Below are 6,190 nucleotides of genomic sequence, written 5' to 3'. Positions count from 1 at the left end.
CGGAGAGGGTGTTGTGTTTTGCTTGCCGAGAGAGAGAGAGATCCAAAAAAGTCTGGTTACATTGTGCGTTGGAATACATGAAATTACTAGCCCAAACAATGGTACAGATAATTGTGTGTGTGTGTGTGTGTGTGTAAATAATTCACCATTAATATCCCACTTGTAGACTGGGAGCAAACACTGGAAAACAGTATATTAGTCCCCTACAGGTAAATCGGTTGGGGACTATACTGTAGGTTTGCGCGGTTCCGTCGGTCAGTAAGTCAGTCCGTCAGCATTTTCGTGTCCGCTCTGTACCTTCCACATGCATGAACAGATTTTGATATAACTTCATACAGTTCCCCATTCGAGGACGGTGTGTCGCGTACAACATCCAGCCATCTAACCCCCAAGGTCAATTATGTACGTATGGTTAGTGTCCGGCAGGGGACTTTGTATTGCGTGGCAGTACTGAATGCATTTTTTTTTTTTTTTTTTTTTTTTTTTCATAAAGCTTCAATGAAATTTCTATGCTAAAGAAACAGGTGATCATTTAATATTTTTGGGTTGTCATATATTAAAGCTGATTTACGCGAGGTATGTCAAATTGTAACCTTTTTTTTTCTCTCTCTCTCTTGCGTTTGTTATTGTTTGACCGAGACAGAATACTGGTACATATAATTTTTTAAATCGTGGGTCGACGAGGACGACTCAGTTGAGATGTGAAACGTAAAAAAAAAAACAAAAAAATGAAATCCAATAAAACATCATTATCGTTTTCATTTTTTTTCACTTTTGTATTTGCTGAAGCATTTTTTCCTTTGCCCACGTGATGGACCAGCTCTTTTGGGGTGTGTGCGGGTGGTCAGTCAGTCAGTCTCTCTCTCCTCTCTCTCTCTCTCTCTCTCTCTCTCTCTCTCTCTCTCTCTCTCAGTAAAGCAAACCTGCTGATAAGGCGAAGCTACGTCATCACCTTTCGGCCAGGGCTGATATTTATTTGTTCACTGTATTTCTTAGCTACTCAATTACTACCCTTTACTCCTATATGTGATACATCATACAAATGCCTCTATTTCATAACAGTGTAACTTTTGTTTTTGTTTTACTATGTATTGGCAGAAGGTGTGTGGCAAGACCCACCACCTTCTTTTGTTGTATTATTACTCTGTACCTTTTACAACAATAAATATTTCTATTCAGTTCAGAATAAAGAAATCAAGGTTATACCAACTTCTCATTGTAACCAACGTTTTCTGTCATAGAGGAACGTAGAAAACGGAACGCGACTAACCCTTACCCACTTACCGGGGGGAGTCAGCTGGCGTATTCACAAATAATCCATTTCCATCATGTAAGTGTTATTTATTTATTTATTTTGCAGTACGAAAAAAGAGGGAAAGATCAGAGTGTTCCTATATCTCTTATTCATCTTGCAAAAATAAATCTTGTTTGTGAGAGGAGAAATTATTATTGAAGGTTGTTATCTGGTTATGTGGGATGAATGTGGAAAGGAGAGGAAGGATTCATGTTTATGTTTGTGAATTCAGTGTGTGTGTGTGTGTGTGTGTGTGTGTGTGTGTGTGTGTGTGTGTGTGTGTGTGTGTGTGTGTGTGTGTGTTCTCTCTCTCTCTCTCTCTCTCTCTCTCTCTCAGGTTGAAAGGAAAGAGAAATATACATATTTTTTATTTTTTAGTATAAAAAATATCTTAACCAATAAATATTCATAAAGCTAACTATACAAATATTCACTAATTTTCATATTGCATTGAATACATCACAATCGTTAACCCTTTCAGTACGATGGCGTCTCTGGTTTTTGTTACCTCCCGACAATTTGAGAGAGAGAGAGAGAGAGAGAGAGAGGGGAGGATATCTCGTAGAAAAGGGGTTAATTAAGACTTTCTGATCCTTCTTCTTCCTCCTCGTCTTCTTCGACTCCTCCTCCTCCTCCTCCTCCTCCTTCTCCCTTTCTTTTTGCTTAATTCTTCCCACCAGCAGACGATTTTCACCTGAAGTGCGGGCCGGTGGGAGTGAAAGGCTCAGTGAAGGCTGTATCTAACCCCTCCAGCCTGATAAGTCCCTCCAAAGCTGAGTAAAATCGTCTGAATATAGCAAGAATAAAAGTGATGTACGTCATTGGGTGGAAGTCGATTATCTCTCTCTCAAGCTGAATAAAATCGTCTGAATATAGCAAGAGTAAGTGAAATACGTCATTGGATGGAAGTCGATTTTCTCTCTCTCTCAGGAAGGACATCTGAGACCAAAGAAATTTCAGCCATCAATCCGTGGTGGTGGTGGTGGCGGCGGCAATAGATAGATAGATAGGTAGATAGTCCGTTCACTGTGATTACAAGTCTGTTTTATTACTGAGACCACGAGACGAGTTAATTAATTCACCAACTATAACTTCACGCCCAGAGTCAGCTGAATAAAACAGAGACCAATAAGATAACAAAGATGATGATAACGACCATGATGGAAATGCATTTGCTGTTGCATTGGGGTGCTGGGGCCTCTGTGGTGGTGGTGGTGGTGTGATGTCCAATGTCTCGAAACGTGGTTCACTTGAGTCTACTGAGAGTGCGACTCAACTGCTGTAACATTTTTGTGGCTGAACCAGGGTGGCCATAAATGATATATGATTAAGCATGTGACACAATGGTCATGCCATGTTGTGCATCATCTAGTCTGTTTTATAGTGAGGAAATACAATCATTATATTCTCAAACCATGGTATAAGTAGATGTTCTGTTGCATAGGATTATAGCTGCTTTGAGTGTTGGACAGCTATTGGCTTATTGTGCGAAGAATGTTGTGCAGTGATCATACTGATGGATCACGCGGAGGTTATGAGATACTGTATTTACATAATGAATGCATATCTTGTATTATAATAATTGAAATAACGGTGTTACGGATGTTCAGTCCACAAATGACGTAGCTTTCTTCGAGGTGGTATTTCATTAGTCTGGATAGTTGTGACACAGCATCCCCAAATATTGATCATGGTATATCATACTTTCTTTAAAACATTCCTACATTAGTTTTCATACAAGTATTACACATTCAGGCCCTCCTTAGCTCCAGACACATTATATTATTTAATCGTATGTCTACACTCACACACTGTTCATCCAGAGGGAGCAATATATCCTTTACCATGCATGTCTGTCCATTGTCTGCCATTATAACACAAGGTTTTAGTATGTGGCCATGGCCACACAAAATATATCGGTGGCGTGGTGCTGCTGGCAGAGTGTAAAATTGCGTATAATCTACGTGTCTTTGTGCAGGGAGTCTGGTACTTCACTTCACCGACTTATTCGCACTCATGCCAAGATAGCAGCCAAAGTCGCGGTCTTGGTGATTATACTGACTAAGCAGTGAACACTCTTCACCTCCCAGCCGTCTAAATGAGGTCCTGTTTTCAAGCAATAGAAACATTAAGTCGTGCAGTGAACAATGCAATTTTATATGTTAAGTAAGGAGTGTTTTATGCATCGTGTCATCATACAGACTTATACAGTATAACACAGCCAAGGATAAGCTGGACCTACGGTAGGACAAAGACTGAGTGCTGCTGGAGCGTCCAAGTAAACGTAAGCAACATTGGTGCACCAGCACCTAGATGGTGCTGAGGGAGGGGGGGCTCACTCTTTCGTTTATATATATATATATAGATAGATAGATATAAAAAGATAGATGTATATGTATATATATATATATATATATATATATATATATATATATATATATATACAGTATATATATATATATATATATATATATATATATATATATATATATATATATATATATGAAGAGAGAGAGAGACCTCTCTCTCGCTCTCGTTCACAAAATTCCGGCCCTTCGTCGTATAATGGGTAACGAGACCTGATACTGACTTCCTTATCATATCGCATCACTACGACGAGATTGCAGCCTTATCAATGACCTCGTGTAAATCTACTGGATGACGTGGGGCAGCTTCAGAACCTGGGGGTATTTTTCCCAAGCGCAGTGGTTGGGTTTTACCGTCCATGTGCTGTACAGCATGATAAGGAATTTTCTCAGAAATATGTAAAATCTAAGGAATTGTAAGGAAAATCAGCTTTATGGTAGCTAATTTGGTCCTCTGTGATAAAGATGAGAGCGAAAAATAATTTCATCAATTATTTTTTCTTTAATTTTTATTTTTATTTAGGTTCTTTGTTTACCATTCAGGACAAGCCCCAACACTGTGGGGAACATTGTCGCTGAAGGCCAAGCAGGTAAAGGTGCGTGAGAGCAAAGGGTTACATTGACATACGGAATGTATGGCATAAAAGGTATAGGAGTAATTACCATTACAAGCACAGTAATGAACAAAGAGATACTATGACACACCTGGGACAAAGGTGCTGCAGTAATTATCATTACAAGTTCAGAAATGAACAAAGGGATACATTGACACACACATACGTACTGTACATATGTATGCAGAGAGAGGCGCATGCACACATACATATATAACTGCATGATATATGTACTGTATGGGCCTATTCACGCACATGTAGCCATAGGCATAATATATGTTCAGGATAGGTACGCATACCGGTATATAAAGATATGGGTATATGTACAGACGTGCATACATGTACATATGCAGCGTACACATAATATACTGTATGTATGCATATACTGTATACATATACAGGGAGACATATATACATATACGCTGAATAGATACATATACATAGTCACATACAGGGTTAGATAGACAAATGATACGCATTATAAAATTCTCTTGATTTAAAATCCTTTTAAGATAACAGTACTAAGTAAGTCCTCTATGCTAGAATGAAAGAAAATGTACGTTACGATAAACGGGGTTAAAGAGACCACTCATCAGCTGAGCGAGCTTCGCCCCCGTGACTTGTTGAAGGTGGTGAGGAAAATAAGTTAGACATAAATTTAACCTCGGTAGACAGGTTTCATTCAACTTATTCATTCAGAGTGACATGGTCTTGTTGCACTTACTTAATAAGAAGTGTCTGGTCAGGTATCATCCTTGCCTTCAGATTTCATGCAGTTCTCATATCTCAGTAAAAAAAAAAAAAAAAAAAAAAAAAACTGGTGTGGCCACACCCACGAATGTCCAGTTACTAACTGTAACTGCTTTGGCTGAAGAAGGTACGCGGCAAGACCCACCACCTTTTGTTGTGTTAACATTCTGTACCTTTTACAGCAATAAATATTTCAAATGTCTCAGAGAGACTGATATTGATGATATTTCTCTTTTTATGCAAGGAAGAAGGAACCAAAGGCCAGGAGCCCGCAAACCGAATCCTCAGCAAGAGCAGCACTATGTTCCTCTTAGCAAAATTTACATTGGCATTGCAGCAACAGGCACTTTGAACAGTATAACTAAAGAAATAGGAGAGAGCCACCCTGTTGTACAATTGTTTCTCCTCATTGTAGGGAATTTCCAATTGAATGTGTGCGGCAGATTCATTTGAGGTTCCATGATCTTGCTAGGTTTGACTTCCTCGAATGTCTGTCTCCTTCCATTGCATGCAGCATGATGGTGCCATCTTTGCCGCGTTTATTAAAATAAATGCCATACCGTAAAGACATCGTTGATATGAAAATTTTGGACAATTAATGGAGGCAGCGTGCTGTGTGCCCAAGTGTTGCTGGTGATTTGAGTATTCAAGATTATTGGATCCTCATCTTCGGCCAAAAAAAAAAAAAAAAGGGGGGGGGGGGAAACAGATGTATCCTAACTCGTCTAAAGTAATATCTGTGCCTTTTTCCCTCCCATTTTCAAATGCTTCTGTTGAAAATGCCTCTGTTGAAAGACTTCTTAGTCAGCTTAAACTTATGAAAACAGATCACAGTACAGCTCTAAAGCTGGAGTCTCTTGTTTTATCAAAACTATGGTTGCAGCAAAGGAGGGGGCCGTGTTGCCGCTGCCTTAGGTCCTCCCAAAGAGATGCTTAAGCGTCATTCGAATGGTAGCAAATGTAGATGAAGATGAAGCTGCTAATTTGCGTTAACAATTTCTTGAAATAAGTAGAGAGGTCAAAGTGTGAGATAATTACTGCCACTGGGAATACAGTTTTCAGGTACAAAATTTATCACAAGATGCAGCAGACATTTTATAGTCTGTTGTAGCACATTGATGCTTTTTCTTTTTTATTCAGTGCATTTTTTTTTTTTTTTTTTGATA

Source organism: Coenobita brevimanus, chromosome 107 (genome assembly GCF_032717465.1).
Source record: "Coenobita brevimanus isolate Jiangsu-jjx chromosome 107, ASM3271746v2, whole genome shotgun sequence".
Taxonomy (NCBI): domain Eukaryota; kingdom Metazoa; phylum Arthropoda; class Malacostraca; order Decapoda; family Coenobitidae; genus Coenobita; species Coenobita brevimanus.
This window is presented reverse-complemented; position numbering follows the sequence as displayed.